The following is an 18,823-nucleotide window of genomic DNA, read 5'->3' as shown; positions in this document are numbered from 1 at the left end:
GGCTGAATCATATATAGGCAAGATATTTTAGAGAAATCCATTACATATGATGGCAAAATTCTCATCCCCAATCACAACCCTAGATGGACATTTTTCCTTCTTGTCCAGAGGTGTTTTGAAATTCATGGGCTCTTTTGGCAATGTGATAAATAGTTTAAGGACAAAGAGATAAAACATGGGTATAGCTAGTGGATTTTTTTTTTCTAGCCTTCTTAGTTCTCAGTCTAACCTAATCTGAGTCAGCCTCCTGCCTGATAGTCTCTGATTAGCTAGGAAAGAGACTCTCTACATCTATGCTACCGAAGTCAAGAGATTGCATGGGAGGTACAGCAGACCCGAGCCTACATTCCTCAGATCCAGCATTTTTCAACATCTGCTCTGCTGTTCTTAGGGGTTCACGGAGTTGGCAAGTCTAAGCAGTTCCAGATCTAGTTACAGATGATTAGTTGCACCTGATTTGTACTTCCTAACTTGATTTTCTAAGTAAGGAAACCATGTCTAACAAACACTAGCAGAGCCACAAGACTATGGAGAGAAACAAGATGGGAGTGGGGGTTGTAGTATGTTTCCAAATCTCCTAATCACAGGTGGTTCTGAGCATTTATTACAGATTCTATACAATTTAAGATGATGTGATACAGTAGAAACCTTCAGGTCCAGGCAGGCTGCAGCTCTGATCTTCTGTGAGGGATGGGGAAGGCAGAGATCCTCTTGCCTCCCAGAAGATAGAACCCAGTCACAACAAGAGGGTGAGGGAGATCTGGGGAAGGTCTTCACATCCCTGGAATCCTTTGAGTGCAGAGCTCATTGTTCTCCATTTCTACAAAGAATTTGTCCACTTTAAATACCCATCTTCTTGGATGCTACCTTCAGCCCACTGTCTTCTCATTCTACTCACTCTCCTTTGTAAAAGTAGACCTTTGGTTGCAACTACCAGGGAAGATTCAGTTTTTGTGAGGGCAGAAATTTATACAGTGAAAAAAATAATACAAATGTACAAATTAGGAATAAAAGTGAATGTTTAGTAAGAATAGGAAGAAAAAACATAGCATATTAATGGATGGGTCACAGGTGGTCCTAGGTGCTACCTACCAGGACGCCTCTACTGTCATAAGATGTGGGTCTGCTGGTGTCACTGAGAATAAACTGAGGTTCACATCTATTTCCATTTTCATGTAACTGTGCTTTGGAAAAGTATCTCTTTCACAAATAAGTAGTCTGGTTAATTAAGAGATTCCACTCATACATATGGGTCTTTTGTGCAATATTTCATTAAGCTTTACATATTCCAGTTGATGACTAAAAGAGGAAATGAGCAAAGTTATAGCTGCTACTACTACTGGAAAAAAAATTAAAAAAATAAAAATCCCTTCAGAAAATCTTCAGTTTCTTTTTTTAAGGAGATTTTGTTTGTTTGTTTGTTTGTTTGTTTGTTTTACCTATATTTCTTAACCACAACCATACATAAGAAACAAATTTTACTTTAATAGCCCACCACTACTCTAAAATGTGCACAGATTTGCAAGATGAACAAATTATAGACTACAAATTACTCTCGGTTGTTAAAATTCAATTGTGTTGATGAAATTCTGGTGCTGTCTTTGGTTTTTGTTGGTTTTTTTTAATCCCCGTGGCTGGCTTACTCACTAATTTGGTAATTTGCAATAGGTTCCCCAGTCATTAGTGCAAATTAGCAAGGTTTAGATATAATATGAATATTAATATCTTCATTTAGATCCTTTTCACATGCCGCTCCTGGTTTCTAAGGACAAGTTATTGTTTTTCTTAACTTTAGAGAAGGCTTTAGGAAATGCATGAGTATAATGTTTATAAAAGACATTTGATAACCAATGCATTATTTTTCATCTTCTATGAAAAAAAATGTCAGCAATTTCAGTAATATTATATTTCAAAAGTCCAAAGACTAGCAGACAGTCCCATGCAGATAACGTGCTATGTTAAAGGAATATCAGCCTTAGCTAGGAAGGATTTTTCAGCCCAGTCTGAACAACAACCATTTAATCACATGTCTCGCCTGCATCTAAGCTGCCAGAGGTGGATTATGTGCCTCTCATTTGCTGGTCCCAAGCCATCCACTCAGCGTCCTGCACAGACACGTAGGTTGTGTTCCTCCAGCAACACGACCTCTGGAGCAACTACAGAAATGTCACCTTCTGTCCTTGGCCCTTTTTAGACCCTTTACTGTCTTCCAAAGTTGTCACTGTGGCATTCATTTGCTTTCATGATTCTCCCTGACAACCACTCCTCCTCAATGCCTGCTTTTGCCATAGTTAAGTGCATGCTGGAGACCACCACAGAAGGGACATGGGATTTTTCATGTGAGTACATCAAACTACCAGTGTTCTAGTGCCTTAGGATAACCTGCTCAGTCCTGGTACCTCGTGTGCTGCCTCGCCTGACTCAGGCCTTGGAAAATTCCAAAGCTTTCTTCCCCTCTCTCTCCTAAACATGTCATTATTTACATTTAACATGCCATTAATCAGTGTAAAGACAGGAATGATCATGTGAAACAAAATCCTCATGAAAAAGATACATTCACCAGTTGAGACCAAAACAAGACAGCAGGATGGAGAGTAGAGTAAGAAATCAGAGTTCCTTTATTTTTCTGAATGATTATCACCTCCCATTTATGGTTCTACTATTTCTCACAAAGCTGTAGTAAGCACCAAAAAATAAAATATCAATATATAAAATACCTAACCCAGAGCCTGGTGTGTAGTCAGGCCTGACTAGTGACGTTATTACTGTAATTGAAATCATTATTAAAATGGTATGTGTCTGAGCCACCCAGGTTCTTGCTGGGGCCCTTGGGTTAATTATCAGTGAAATACTCATTGACACAGTTTTGGCTCCAAATCCAAGAGGAACTCTGACCAGAAACATCCCAGCCTACAATGAAGCAGAGGCAGAAGCCAATTCTGGGTTCTTTCAGAAGAGGAAAGATCCAAAATTCAAGAAGATGACTGACCATTCAGTACTGAATCCAACAGGCCAGGCACAGATATTAGGGCCAAGATTTCAGAGGTGAGGTGGAACTGGGGTCAGAAGAACTGGTTGAGTGCAGGTGTCAGCCATCCTAGACCTCAGACACAGGTGCAAATTTCTAGCTCATTTCTCCAAGCCAGAGTACAGCTGATGCTTGGGAAGGTAAAGTAGGCATAAAGGGTCTGAAACGGGACAGAGAGCACAGGATATAAGAGATAAGACTATTTTCAGCCCATTTGAGCTATTTTTAAAATGCTGCACAAATGCTATTCTAATAGTACCACCTGTGGAAAACACCTGTGTTCAAAGCCTGTCTACCTGAAAGACCACATTTTTTTGAGCAGCAGTTCTATTTCCTGAAAATCGAGCACCTGCTACCCGGAGTCACACTCCCTGCTGTGCAGAGGTAGCCATCAGATCCAACAGCTGTGGCCACTTGAACTATGTGGCACAGTGACCCTGTTGTGGGCAGCAGGGCTCTGTTGAGCCTCCCTTTGAATCGCCTTGGTGGCTCTTTCCAACTGCAGTAAATCTGTCAGCAGCATTTACTGAGCACCTGTCCTCAAGACAGTTCTGGGAATCAACATGCAGTTCTTTCCAGGAGGGAACAAGATGTCCTCTCCTCCACACAAATGTGCATGCGCCACCCTCTCTCCTAAAGCCCTTCCCCCAACCCAGTTCCTTTCTATTACACTTCACAACTCACTGCAGCCACCATCCTGGCGCAGCTGTAAATGTTTAATACTTTATTATGACATGCCTTCTTTTTCAACAACTCATGCCTGTTCTTGGAATTCACTGAACCCTTTCCCCTCAAGTTAACATACACTTTCTGCTGGTCAATGTGTACCCACTTCAAAATCTCATTTCCAGTGGAGTGTTTAAGAGCTCCACTCCAAGAGAAGAGAAAAAAGAAAAAAGAGAGAAGTGAAAGTGTGAGCCTCATGAGAAGGGAAAATCAGAACAGACTGCAATGAAGCTAAACTGTCTATTCATTTGAATCAAATGCTATAAATTTCTAAGCATAATGTTTGACAGTAAACTGTCATCAAAGCAACAGACTCATTATAAAAATGCTAAGGGTATATAAATCTCATTGACTGCTTATCATTAACTGTGTGGGGTGCTGATAGGAAATGCCTGGTTATAATTTAAATTTCACTAATAAGGTCCATCTTAGAGTATAGCTGTCAAATCTATTACTCACCTTTCTCCAGTTTTATAGTTGTTCTGGACAGCACTGAAATTGAATGTTAAAAGTGTGGCTTCTAGCATTATCTTTTGCTCTAATATCTCATTCTTACACATTGAGGCATGTCTCACCTCCAACCAGAGCAGCCAGATTGTTTTTCACAAAGCAAACCCCCACCCTCCAAAAAGAGAGAGAAAAACATTCTTTTTGAAAGAAAGGAAAGATGCAAAATAGAATATTATTTGCACACTTTCAACACTTAGAAGGAAAAATGCAGATCAAATACTGGCAATTCCAATTATTCTATCCTAACATGTTATCAGCATTAATGATTAATGATGTTCCCTTTTGTTTTGCATATGTGCATGCATTGTTTTTTGTTTTGTTTTGTTTTCTTTTCTTTTGGTTATGATGAAGAAACTGGCAAATAAGCTATCACAACATGGCAGGTGCAAGGCTAGGAACATCTACTTAGATTGTCCCATTTATCTTTCAGCTGGTATTCAAGGAACGCAAAACAGTTTACCCAAGTATGAGGCCGTACCCTCATGATCTCACAAATCAGGGAAAAAAAAAAAGTTGTTGGTCCTTACAGATGTTGTCTAAGGCATGGAGCATGGCCAAGGAAAATATTAATACAAATGTCAAAACAAAGCAACACATGATTTGACCTCCACCACACACACTCTAGGGCCCATATTCTTAATATGCTAAATACTAAAAAAGTCTCAGTAAACTCAGAGAGAAAGTGTTTTTATATTTTTGGCATATAATGAATTGTGTGATTTGTCATATAGCCAAATACTATTTCTCACTTCACTGTAGGCTTCTAGGATATCAAAGAATAGAAAAAAGCTTCTAGAACTTCTAGGATGTGATGGTAGGAAAGAACAAAAACTGAAGGCCACCGTGAGAGCTGAGCTTTACCAAAACATTAAAGCAATGAAGAATAGGCTCATAGTAATCAAATCATACCCCTCTAGGGTCAGAGTCAGTTCTGAAATAAGAAGTCCATATTTGAAAGGTATAAGATAGTCCTGGCTGGTGTGGCTCATTTTGTTGATGTCTATAAACCAAAGAGTTGCAGGTTCAATTCTCTGTCAGGGCACATACCTAGATTACGGGTTTGGTCTCCAGTTGTGGCAGGTATGGGAGGCAGCTGATCATTGTTTATTTCCTGCAACAATGTTTCTCTCCTTCTGTCTCTCCCTCCCTCCCTTTCTCTAAAATCAATAAGCACGTCCTCAGGTAAGGATAAAAAAATAAAAATTTTAAAAAAGTAAATTAAGTACTCTCTTAAAAAGAAAAGAAAGGTATAAGATAAAGCCCACAGGGTAATGAGTTGCTATTCCCAGCCCACTGGTTCTGCTTGTAAAGAGAAATACTTTGTCTTTTTTGGCCATATCCTCTGTGTATTTATTTTTATTTATTTATATCCTTACCCAAGGACAATTTTTCATTACTTTTAGAGAGACCACAAAGGGAAGAGGGGAAGAGAAACAATGATGAGGAAGAGAAGCATGGATTGGTTGCCTCCTGCTTGCACTTGAATTGGGGATCACACATGTCCAGGCCTGAGAATGGGGATCAACCTGCAACCTAGGTGTGTGCCCTGACAGGGAATTGAACTTGCAACCCTTGAGTTATGGAATGACGCTACAACCAACTGAGCAACACCAGCCAGTGCCCTCTGTGTATTTTAAAGTAGGACTACTTCTGAGCTATCCCTGACACAAAGGATTGTTTTTGAATAAGAGAAACCACTGAATTGTAGCACCACTACCCAGCAGCACCATTCCCATAGCCTGTGCTCTCAGAACTTCTTCTCATGTTTCTAATCACTAATGCCATCATTTGGTGGTGAAGCTGGAACTGTATTTAACTGAATTCTGCTACCATGAGTCTGGGTTCCCAATCCCCTGGCTAGATTATTCGTTGCAAAATCAACATACTAGATTATGGATAAATTACTTGTTAGGGTTATTTATGCATAATGTCAGTCCTCTATCATCATTTCCTTCTGAACTGTGTTATAGCTCTCCAAAAATTTCCTCTTAGGCTACAGACCTTTTACCAGGAAATTAAGAGCTTCGTTTTCTCTGGCCTTTGGAGGGTCCTTCTCAACCCTTAAAATTTGGCCCAACTGCTCTGCTTCCATTCTATTCAACCACCCAGCGCTCAGCTGCCCCTCTTCTGGGTATGCTGTAAATCCTTATCTGCCCTGCCCGTTAGGCACATGTTTCACGTTTCAGTGAGATGAAAACAGCACTACTGCATTTAGCCGATTTGAACAAAATCCTGCCTTAAACATCACTATATCTTTAACCCAGGAAGGAGTCACTTAAAATCTCTTAGCCTATTTCCTCATTAGCAGTATGAATATGTAAATCTGATCCAGGATACCCCTTCTCAAATATGTTGAATAGTTCACAGCTACCAAAGTAATAATCTCAGCTCTTTTCCACTCACATTTGACATATTCTCAAGGGCACACATAGCTTTTTTATTCACTCAGGGGAGGTTGCAGCCAGACTGTTGGAAATGTATAATTGCTGTTCTCCCCACTGCCATTTGTCACAAACCCTGCCTTGATTTTTAAAAAAGCTCTGGAACATTATAAAAGTGAAATTCCTTTGCTTGGCACCCAAGGCCCTCAGTGATCAGCCTGACCCTGACTCAACAGGACCACTCAGCTTGCAGCTTCCCATCAACGTCCCCGCCTCTACACATACACAAACACACTTTAATCCCAGTAGTGCGCTTTTGCCTGCAGTCCTAGGTACATTTTTCGCCTCCTGTAGTGCCCTTTTGTTTGTTTGTTTGTTTAACTTCTAATCATCCTTCAAGTCTCAATTCAAATTCTGTTCCCACCAGGAAAACGTCCCTGACACCCCCAGGCAAACTGTAATTCTTCTACGCCCATGCTGTCTCTACAGTTTAAACACTCCCTTACAGCATTTGTCATTGTGTTTATTTGCAAGTCTGGCAGTTCCTTAGATGTTAAACTCCTGTAGGAACTGTGTCTCTTGCTCTCATCTTCACAATGTGCACAGTACTCACCACACTCTAGCTGCTCAATAAATGTTAGAAGAATAAATGAATGTTATCAATCTCTTCTACAAAAACTCTTTAAAAACTTCCAACAGAATGAACTATTGTTCAATTTTGTGGCTATGTAAATAAGACATTTGTCTCACACATTCTTCTGGCACTATGTCTATAATGAGGGCTGGATAACGATTTGCTCAAACCATCCTACACCAAATGTAACTTTGTCTGGAAACTTATGAAAAGTGATCACATATGTAAAGTTCACATAACGCTTATAGAGATGTAGAGGATCAAACTGTGCACCCATCTAATTCACATTGACTGGAGTAACTTACTCCACAAGAAGGGAATGGAGGGACAAGAGGAAGATAGCAATTCAGAAGTCCTAGGAGTTAATGAGATTTACATGGGGAAAAACTTTGGTGTTTAATGCCTGACTGCATTCTTGATTTTAGCCAGGTATTTCAGTAAGGTGAAAAAGAAAGCATACACCATAAATCCATTTCTATGTTTGGAAAAAGAATTCAGCGCGTAAGTCAGGGATGGAGAAGTAATGATACGAATTTGTTAACAGAAGCAAATATGTATATAAACTGTTCAATTAAGTGCATATAGACGATATAATCTAGCCGACAATATAGTCAGACTCAAACCCAGATGTGACAAGCAGTATAAATAGAAGACTCCCTTCCTCCTAACTTACACTCACTTCCATATTGTCATAAACTGGTAATACAGTGTGCAGTGCTACTGTAAATGCTGAGATCACAAGAGTCTCCCAAAATACTCCTGAATCTCCAGACATGCTAAGCAAAGAACAGCAATTTTTATTTGTTGCTGATAAATGATTTAATCAAACCTAACAGATGAGGCAATATATTTGGGGAACATTTTGTTGTTCAGATCACAGGGTCAGTAATTTTCTTTGGTCTGCATTCAGACACATCACAGTGTAACTGAATAAGTGTTGGGGGTGAGGTGGTGAGGAGGGATGACATAGATTTTCTGCAAAAGGTAGTGCAATATGTTCTACCTAGAAAATATTTTATATTTCAAAAATGCTATAAGAGGAGAGAGGCATCAGGATTGGTAGTTCTCCTGTGGTTTTGCAGAAAGAGAATAAAATAGCAAGGCAACATCATGTTTCTAAAATAAACACAAAAAAACATTAAAGCAATAAAAGGGTGGATGTTAAATTTCATACAGCTTTAAAAATTCAACTCATCCTATATATGGTCTGAGGCCAACTTGGGCAAATGTCAGTAAAAGTAATGATCAGGTAGTCAGATTACTGCTGTGTAATTTGTACAGTTCAATTCCATAAACGACGATCCCCAGCTACATCTCAGGAAGACAGGCACTGCTTTTTGCGGCCACCACACTGCATCACAGCCAAGAGCTTCCGACATGTGCAGCTGTGTATCACATACTGGCAGACTGGCTTTATGTTTCTGCACAGGTCTGCTTTATATGCTTGAGAGCAGGTACTTCTCAAATTATACCAACTATAACTTTTAGTTAAAAAAAAACAACAAAAACACCAGCCTGTGTTCACATAACATTGCTATGGGATAATGGCAGTTACATTGGCAAAGCACTCATGGCTCTGAAATTATTCTCACACACGCTATCCTTTTGAATCTCCAACAACCCTTTGAATCTCCAACAACCCTGGGATGCATATAGGAAAGGCACTGTCTCATTTCACAGATGAAGACGTTGAGGCTCAGAGAGGTTAAAGATCTGGCTCAAGGTCAACTGTCTTTGAGGAATCTAAGATTCCAGGTCTCCTAACTCCTAGTTCCGGACTCATGCCCCTCCTCACCGCTGCTAGGGGAGGGAGCTCTGCAGAGGCTCCAGCACAGGGGTTTGAATTTCTGCTCCACCAGTCACCTCACAGGCCTACTATAAGGATATCGCCAAGTCCTCTAGCTCCTCATTTTACAGAAAGCTGGTCCGATCTTAGAGAACCTCAGTTCACACTTACCTTTTGTAGTTTTTCCACATGACTGCGCTCACTGGAGGTGCTGAAGGTTGTGGAACTAAGTGGGGCAGAAGTCCTAGGAAGATGAGCTCCAAGGCAGGAGATTTCTAAGGCGAACAACAGTCCCAGTATGCCCTGTCGGCACGGGATTTAGGAGGGGTTCCCAGCATTTAAGACTTTCCGGCATGGAAGCAGGAACAAGGGCTCTTTTCAGGAAGTGGCACTTTAAGTGCCCAGGACAGGCATACCAGGGCAGTTGGTCATCCCAGTTTTCAAAGTTTTAATGAGCATCAGAAATAAGGACTTAACTCACCAAAAATGTTTGGGATGTTCCACACTTCTGTTTCCAGTTTGTCCATCAATAAAAATTCACTGATGGTTCACATGCAATGTGAAAGATCCAGTGTAGATAAAATTGAAACTGAACTGATCCTTCATTTTACTTTCAGTCATTTACTTCCTAAATAAGCTAAGTAGTAGAGAGTTAATTTAGCAAGATTTAGAATAAATAGACAAGCAGAGAAGCATGTATACTTTGGTGTGAAAAGGATACAAGATGCTATGAAAAGACAAAGAAATGACCTGCAGCCCCCATGTATTTTGGGAGAAAGAAGGATGAAGTGGACATTCAAGAAAGAAATTTAGAAGAAGACACATTTACGCTGATAGAACTTATTAAAGTGAGGGGCGTGGGACTTAAGTTGGGATGGAAAAGATCAGTTTGGCCAAAGAGCAAGAGGAGCAAAGGCCAGGAGGCAGGACAAAGCATGGTGCATCCACAGGCAGAGAAATCAACAGAGAAGCATCAGGAGATGACAGTACAGAAGTGAACATGAAGGATTTTGTATGGCATGCTAATGAGCTGAGGCTTTATTCTGCAGGTAACTGGGAACCTGGAGAGTCTTCAGCAAGGCAAAGACATAATTGCATACACTTTAGAAAGACATTCTGGCTTCAATGTGGAGAATAGATTTTGGGGAGGAAAAGACAAGACTGGAATCTAGGAAGACTGGAATAGTTTCTATAAACTAAATGAGGGAGGCCTATGCTAAGATAGTGGCAGGAAAGATGGAGAGAAGTGGACAGATTTTTTTAAAGATTTTATTTATTTATTTTTAGAGGGAAGAGAAGGGGGGAGAAAGAGAAGGAGAAAAACATTGCATCCCAACTGGAAACCGAACCTGCAACCCAGGTACGTGTCCTGACGAAAATCAAACCAGCAACATTTTGCTTTGTGTTACAACACCCAACCCACTGAGCCACAGCAGTCAGGACAAAAAGTGGACAGCTTTTAAAGATATGAAGATCATAGAATAAATAAAATGTGGAGATTACTGAGCAGGGCTTATAAGGTAAAGGCAGCAATCCAGGATGTCACTATATATAACACATCTGTGTATTCATGATGAATTTGAATTTCTGAATTTCTCATTCTGAAAGCAGTTGTGTGTCATCTACACAAATTTTAAATTTTACCTAAGCCATAGGTAGTAATTTATCCCTATTTACTCCCATTTATTTATCCCCATAGCTTGAGATTCTGTGGTCACCTCTTGAAAATAGCCAGGCAATATGCGGCTATATGTGTAGGTCAAAACCATGCCTGATGTAGCTAGATTCACAGCCAAAAAATGTATCCTTATCCATTCATTCATCAATCAGTACATATTGAGGCCTTCTCAGTGCCTGTGGATGGTCTAGACACCGAGGGGAAAAGATGACTAAAGCAGAGTCCTTGCCCTCAAGAAAACCATATCATAGGGGAGAGGGGACAGACAATGAAGAGACAGTTTGCAGTAGTGTGACCAATGCTAGAATACCGGGAAACACAGAGCCATGTGGGAGCACATAAAGTGAGCAACTTACACAGCCTATGGAAGGATGTTGGTCCATGAAGACTTCTGGAACAGATGATGCCCATTGTCTTTCTATAGACCTCTCTTAGAGTCCATTATGGATTTCTAGCTTACCCTTCTCCCTCTTTCAGTGAGTTCTTTATTAGAAAGACTGTGTCTTATTTGTTGCAAACTTGCACAATAGATACTTAAGAGCAATGGATGGATGGATAGATGATGAAATGAGTGAAGGGATAAATTGATACTGACCTGACCTCGAAGAATTGAGGAAGAATGGCCATCAATCCATGAAAATTACCAGGCAAATAGTGCTTTATGGTGAAAGGGGATTTATTGAGAAGGTACTGGATTTAATGGGCCGTTGGTTCAATTTTGTCGTATAGAGTTTGACCCTTATCAGTTCATTCTTGTTGTTTAGTATTTATTGAGCCAGATTTCCTCTGTACTTAAGCTACTCCCTGGGAGAAGGTTAGACACTTCTGGAAACTGCATTAACTTCCTCAAGCCACTAGGGTACTATTCAGGGAATTACTTTTCGGTAATTAAGATGCTGCAATACAAAAACACAATGTGCTGAGAAATGGAGAGCTAATCTCTCTGCCTGCCTTCTCCAGCTGCCTATTTCTGATGACTGAAGAGATAGGGTGCAAATACGTGGGGATTATACAATGACAGTCAGTCCTGGTTTCATCCAAGAACCTACAGTATTTATTCTCTTTCTAAAGCCCATGAATTTTTCACATAAGAGAACAAAGATTAGCAGGATCAAGTGACTAAAGTACTTAATGTCTCTAATCCTCATTCCTGCACAAATTCACTCTGTGGTTTTGTACTTATCTCCTTCAAACTCTTTACCTTCTTTGCCCCTCTCTGTGTGGCTGTAGGATGATAACAGCAGTTGTGGGCTCTGGACAACCTATATCTCTCATCTTTTTCCCTTCTAATATAAAAAAAAAAAATAGTGCTAGGAGTGAATGGCCGCCTGTCTTTTTTCATGCCCATATACATGTCTTGGAATGTATTCATTAAAGAAAAATGGTCTGCCCTTTCCCCCCACTACCTCTACCCTTTGAAGCCAGTGATATTCACTTTCCATTTTCAAACATCTTGTGCTTCTAGTTTGCATCTTTAATTACCCAGGGTACTGGCCTTGTTTTATATGACTTACAACATGCAGTTTTGCCCTTAGTTCATTTAAGCAAACTCATTCCTGGTTTGAGCCAAGACATATTCAATATACAATTACCTGGTGGGTCAGGGCTCTGCCGTTTTATCATTTTTACTGGCATTTTCTCCATTATTGCTAAGTACCAAGCAGTATAAGCTGTCAGAGCCACATGCCTGGCCTGGAACTTAATTTTCCTAAATTGCACAATTCTTCAGAAACAGCTTACCCCCCAAGCATAGTTTCCTTGACAAGGGGCAAATAGGGTTAAACTTCAAACTGAATTATAGAGAGCTTAGCAAGAGCAATGGGAGGAGGAAGCAATTAAGCAGAAGTTGGGTATGCAGGCAGCACGCAACTTTTAAAGACAATACAGAATTCTGCATCAAAAGTGGCTGCTCAAATGCCTTTGAGTAGCAAGAGGTCTTAGAACACGTAGTGCTGGAATAAAAGGAAGCAGGCGAGGTAAGAGAGAGGAACGCTTACTGAACAGCCACTGCACCAGACAGTGTGCTAGACATTTTATGTGCATTAATTCTGATAATAACTATTAAGAGAGAGATTCTTATTCCTATTTCACAGATGAAAAACAGGTAGACTAGTTAGCAGACTGACCAAAGATACAAAGCTACTAAGTGAGGCAGTCTCATTCACACCTGAGTGCATATACATTGTCTGTTGCATTAAATCATCCTGGAGATGGTGGATAGCAGCCTCCTGCTGACAGAATGCTAGTAAGCTAGTATAGTTGGATCTTGAACAACACGAGTTTGAGTTACATAGGTCCACTTATACACAGATTTTTTTTCAAAAACTACTGTGAATATATTTTCTCTTACTCATGATTATCTCTTTTTTAAAGATTTTATTCATTTATTTTTAGTGAGAAGGGAAGGAGGGAGAAAGAAAGGGGGAAAAAACATCAATGGGTGGTTACTTCTCACGCACCCCCTACTGGGGACCCAACCCAGGCATGTGCCCTGACTGGGAATCGAACATGTGACTCTTTGTTTTGCAGGCTGGCGCTCAATCCACTGAGCCACACCAGCCAGGGCTATTCATGATTTTCTTAATAACATTTTCTTTTCTCTAGTTAACTTTATTGTAAAAATACAGTAGATAACACATAACACACAAAATATGTGTTAATCATCCACTTTTATAATCGGTAAGGCTCCCCGTCAACAGCAGGTTCTTAGTAGGTAAGTTTTGGAGAAGTCAAAAGTTACATGTTGATTTACAACTGCTGTAGGGGGTCAGTGCCCAAAACCCCTGAGTTGTTCAAGGGTCAATTGTATTCTTAAGGGAGAATTATATTCTCTCTGTGAAGTAACAGGGGAATACAAATGCTCAGAGTATATCGTTCCTTATCCTCACCCTACTACCCTCAGTGCTACGCACCTGCTTCCTACCAGGCCTCCAGGTAATCTGAGAGAAGCATCGCCTTGGCCTTTTCCTATTCTGGGTAATTCTTAACTCCCTGCATGCACTTCTCATGAAGGGAAGCCCCTTGAAATCAAATAAGCCAACAAGTCCGTATCACCTGGTGAGTTTGAAATACCATAAATCAGCTTAGCCTCTTGCTTTGTATCAGCCTCCAATGCAAACTGCCTGTTCCAGATTTTAAGGATGAGCAGAATAAGATTACTGACTGTTCCCTAAGTCAGAGGGTCTTAGTGAGAGAATTCAAACTTCCTGCAAAGGATTCGGAGTTTTGAGAGTTGGTTTTAACAAAGTTTATTGTGCCAGCACCATTAGGTATCTCTGTTTTCAGCGGGGTTGAAAAGTCATAGATAAAACCCTTTTATTTATGATCATTACACCCTCTGCCAAAAGAAAATGGTTTCAATGACTCAAATAGAGACTAACAGCTTTATTCCAGGCACTGAAGACCAGGGACTCTGCGTGGGAGAGCAGCAGGACTGGGGTTTCCTGGAGGGTAGGAAAGGCAGGGGTATGTGTCCTTGTGGTCGCTGGTGGCAGTCTTCACCTGTAACTGCTCTGAAACTCACAACTGCAATGTCTCTCAGGATCACCGGAGAAATCCCACCACAATAACTGTCCGAACAGTACTCTTGGGAAATGTTTTTTGCAAGCCAGGTAGTCTGTAGGTTAGTTAGAGTTTGGGGGTAGAAAAGGTAGCACAAATTGGGAAAGGGGAAAAAGGACAGGAAACAAGAGACGAAGGCAAGAAAAGCGGCAGCTCCTTTATTGTGCATGGTTTAGTCTTTTAAATTTCCTGCTCAGAGGCCCCCTATCGTGTAGACTTTTAGAAGTGAGGTCCCTGCCCCCAGCATCCTTTCCACTGCTGCCTTCCCCCATGCAGGCGTAAACTCGCTGATGTTACTGTGCAGGGCTGGAGCTCTCCACTACGAGATTGAAACCACAGTCCCTTTGGGTCCCTGTAGAACATAAAGAGACTCATGGCTCATCTTCTAGGGTCTCTGATGTGACATGCCTGTCTTGTTAACATTTTCTTGGAGCTAGAAAAACGAGTCTTGTTTGCTGCTTTGGGGATGATGATTCTACGTTTTTATACTTTCTGGAAAAATAGGCCTATCGCAGTGCCAAGAAGTCTACTCGATCACTCACTCACTCACTCACTCACAGAGACACTACCTCTCTGGTGCCCAGTCCCCTGAACACAGCTTCTCTGCATCTCTTTCTTTCCCCCCGACTGGCAAGGCAGGCATGTTTACCGAGCCGCTGGAAGCTTGGGGCACTAAGGACCCTTGAATGTCCCTAAATACTTGTGCTACATGCTTTCCACCGTTTATTTTGTATAAAACAGTTCATCAGTTCTCTCCAAAAGATGTCAGATTAGCCTTCCATGTAAGAAAATGAGAGAACTGGGGAAGTTAAAAAAAAAAAGCAACACCAAAATAAAAAATAAAAAAACTCCTTTGTAAAACAGTAGAGAAAAGACTTAAAGGAAAGTCTTGCTGTTGTAAAATGCAAAATGGACTCTCATGCCTCTCTTGCCACCGCTCCTTTCCAGTGCCTGGCAGAAGAGAAAAGCCTCTGGCATGAAAGTCAAAAGACCTGGAGTTCAGGTCCCACTCTTGCTTAACTAGCTGTTTGACCTTAAGAAGTTTGAATGACTTCTCCAGGCCTCAGCTTCCTAACCTAGCAAACTTACACATGATTTCTGAGGTCCCTTGCAGCTGCAGGTTTTTCTGCTAAAGAACAGGCTGAGGAATACAGAATCCCTCCGGGGAGAAGGTGTGAGGACTGGAAGTGGAAACCAGAGAGAGGGCAAGGCTATGGAAGCCCTTAGACACATGGCTGGCATGTGGAGACAGTCTGCGTCCTTGCTTTTTTACATAAGGGACTGTCTTGCCTAGAGTCATCCTGAACACCTCAGCTCCGAGGAATATGAATATTGGAGAACTGCTACTATTCTAAGTGATGAAATGAACCCCTGAGACTAGAAGTGGAGAGTCCATTGAAACCAGTCAGACTAGGTATTGGGTCCTTGATAGTGGACCTTTAACAACAGCTTGAGTAGGCACAATGGGCCCTGAGAAAGAAGAGATAATCTTTACTTAACAATGAAATAACCTACTAAAAAATTAGAGAGGTCATTTTAATAGTGAAAGGAAGGGTAATTTGGGATGGTTTTATTAAAATTAATTCTTCAATTTACATTTCAAAGTGCAGTCATAAGATATTTACATAAAATATGTAATCTGATATGCCAGTTGCAAATATCTTATCACTCAAGCATTGAAAAACCCAAAACAGCGATTGGAAGTTTTCTTTGTAGGTCCTGGTGATAGTTAAGGTCTATTGTTAGTTTCATGGCTGAAAAGCAAACAGAACATCAGAGCTTCGAAATATAAAGGATAAGTCAAAATAAAAGAAATTAGTACCTTATGCCAAATATGCTGAATTTTTAAGCTTGAAAGGATCCTTGAGATCCATCCAACTTCCTCATTTAAGAATGGAAAATCAGCTGTGGGAAAGTATTTACACTGCGGGGGCATGCATCTCTTTCTTATTAGGATTTAAAGTAAACTTTCACTTTACTTTTCTAAAATACTAATCATTGCCTTGCTCAGTATGGCTCAACTGGTTGGAGCATTGTCCTGTAATCAAAAGGCTGCTGGTTCAAACCTCAGTTGTAGCACATATGGGAGGTGACTAATCAATGTTTCTCTTTCACATCAATGTTTCTCTCTCTCCCTCTCTTCCATCCACCCTCTCTAAAAGCAATGAAAAAGTGTCATCAGGTGAGAATTAAAAAAAAAAGAAACTTATTGTTATTCCCTAATTTCTTCCCACCTGAGCATCATGGGGACTCAGCTCTAAGCCCCTAATACACATTAGCAAATATTCTGTATTGAAATTTTGTCAGATTTTGCCAGATTTTAATCCTCATCCCTGAAGTGGTGGGACAAATATTTAATAAACAAAAGCACCTACTGTGTGCCAGACTCTATGACGTATACAAGGAGGGAAGAAAAGACAGCAGGAATTCCTGCCCCAGTCAAGAAGACAAACATGCAAACAAATGACAGAGGAATGTTGAAAGGGCAACAGGTGTACAGAAATGAGTAAATCTGCTTGAAGGAACTGAGGCTTCTTCCACAGAACTGTATTTTTATATGTGTAACACACTTCATGCATTCAGTTCCTAACCACTGCAGACATGTAGCTATGGAAGGCCCTCTTAAAAGACACAGTGCATATATGTGCCAGGCAAAGCCCTCATGACACTGTAGAACGGATAAGCTGAAAAATTAGAAAAAACTCCCATTCTGAGAGGTAATACACAGGTAAAAAGTCACAAGGGCACAAAATGCATTATAGGAGGTCGAGTAAGATACATTACAAATGTATCTACCAATCTTTCTGCTAATTAATATCTAAAAAAAAAAAAGAGTAAAACATACCAAAACCTCCATTTTGGAAAAACATTTTTCCCCACCTCCCAGGGGCGAAACCTGCCAGACATCAGTGGTCCTGTCTGACTTCTTTTGCTTCCTGTCAATAACAGGCACAGAAGACCCAAAGGAAAAAAAACAAAGGTTACAAATAAAACATGATGTTTCTGTCAGCCAGATAACACAGCTTTCCTTGGAATCCACGCAACTACCGAGAGCTACTAGAGAACTTTAAAAATCAGGTTGTCACTTGCTATTTAAGATTGAAATAGAAAGCCCATTGTATTAGCTGTTAACATTCTGAATAATACTTAAAAACAGTTCTCTATTTATAATTTATCTTCTAATATAGCATCATTATTTCTGGAAAGCTTGCAGCAACACTAAAATGGCCTTATTCCAACCACCAAAATCAATTCCTTTGTACAAATTTGATAGAGGCGGCCTGTGTACTCTTTGAAAAAGCTCACTGACCTGTGAAGCCTGGCATTTGCACCATAAAATTTAGACCTTATTTAATGAAGTTATTGAACATTGAACTTACCTCATCTAAGATTTGAAAGCAATCATACATACTTGTACTTTTTCTCTTTAGGAGGACATTTTGGATAATAAGAAAATCAAGGTATTTGTTTGGATTTGGATAAAGAATGTACATAATGAGAGCTCTAAGTTGATTTTGAGTGTGATGCTGGAGGTTCATTGCCAAGTAGAAATGATGGAGATTTTTTTTCTCAAATCAAACAAATCTTTTTCCTTGAAGTTTGTACAAAAAAAAGGGTGTGGGCAGGGCACAGGAGTGGTGGCCAAATGCAGGGGTCTAGAAGTGGACGATAACGTGGCCCATCTCTAACAGGTCATCTAGGATGATGTTGGGCATGGTGCCAATCTTCTAGGCCAACTCGCCACCCCCTATGGTGCTCAGGTACAGGTAACAGTTAAGCAGCTTATGGTCCAAGATATTGCACATGGAATTTAACAGGGTGCACAGGTCCACGATGAAGCCAGCACAGTGGGTGGCATGGTGATCCACTCATTCTGCAGCATCAGCAGCCACTGGTAGGTCTTCCCCTGAATGGGCAACAGGGGCCCGATGCCACCATCAAGTGTGGCAAACCGCCTCATGTGCTTATTCTTCCACAGGACCAACTTCTCACCAGGCCCCTCAGCAACCCGCATCCTTCCCCCAGCAAGGGTCCTCCAGAAGGCGGGCCACCCACATGAAAGTCTGTCCAGTGCAGCAGGTACATACCACCGAAGTTCTCCTTGGCCTCCAGCTGGTACATGTACACTATCAGGTTGTAGGCATAGTCAGACACCACGAAGCACAGCCAGGCACTGTCCACCATGAATTCCATGCTGTCCACTTCCAGGGGATTTGCATCCCCGGCCACAAGGCTTAGCATCTTGCTTGCCTCCCTGCAGCACAGCAGCGAGATGTTCTTCATGACATACGAGGCCAGGATGAAGTTCTTGGCTGATTATCTGGTGGATGTACAACTGATGGGGATTACTTTTAAAAGGTAATAAAAGTGGGAAGAAAAGACAATGCAATATCTGAATAGGAGTCTATTTTCTTCACTAGATTGCTCATTAAAAGTTTATTTTCATATACACTAATCTTAGAATTTAAGGCAAATGAATGTTGTGCAAAAACTATCTGCCATGTTACACGAAGATAAT

The 18,823-nt window shown here is 40.7% G+C and overlaps 1 pseudogene; it reads right to left on the bottom strand.

Annotated features, from left to right (window-relative positions):
* Positions 1-17,960: 17,960 nt before the first annotated feature.
* On the bottom strand, positions 17,961-18,588 carry LOC129081030 (cleavage and polyadenylation specificity factor subunit 1-like; annotated as a pseudogene).
* Between the last annotated feature and the right edge of the window lie 235 nt (positions 18,589-18,823).

The sequence above is a fragment of the Pteronotus mesoamericanus genome, unplaced genomic scaffold (assembly GCF_021234165.1).
Source record: "Pteronotus mesoamericanus isolate MK-2021 breed Mesoamerican mustached bat unplaced genomic scaffold, CSHL_Meso_final contig_94, whole genome shotgun sequence".
NCBI classification, from domain to species: domain Eukaryota; kingdom Metazoa; phylum Chordata; class Mammalia; order Chiroptera; family Mormoopidae; genus Pteronotus; species Pteronotus mesoamericanus.
Note: the sequence above shows the minus strand (reverse complement) of the source record. Positions and strands in the feature narration are given on the sequence as shown.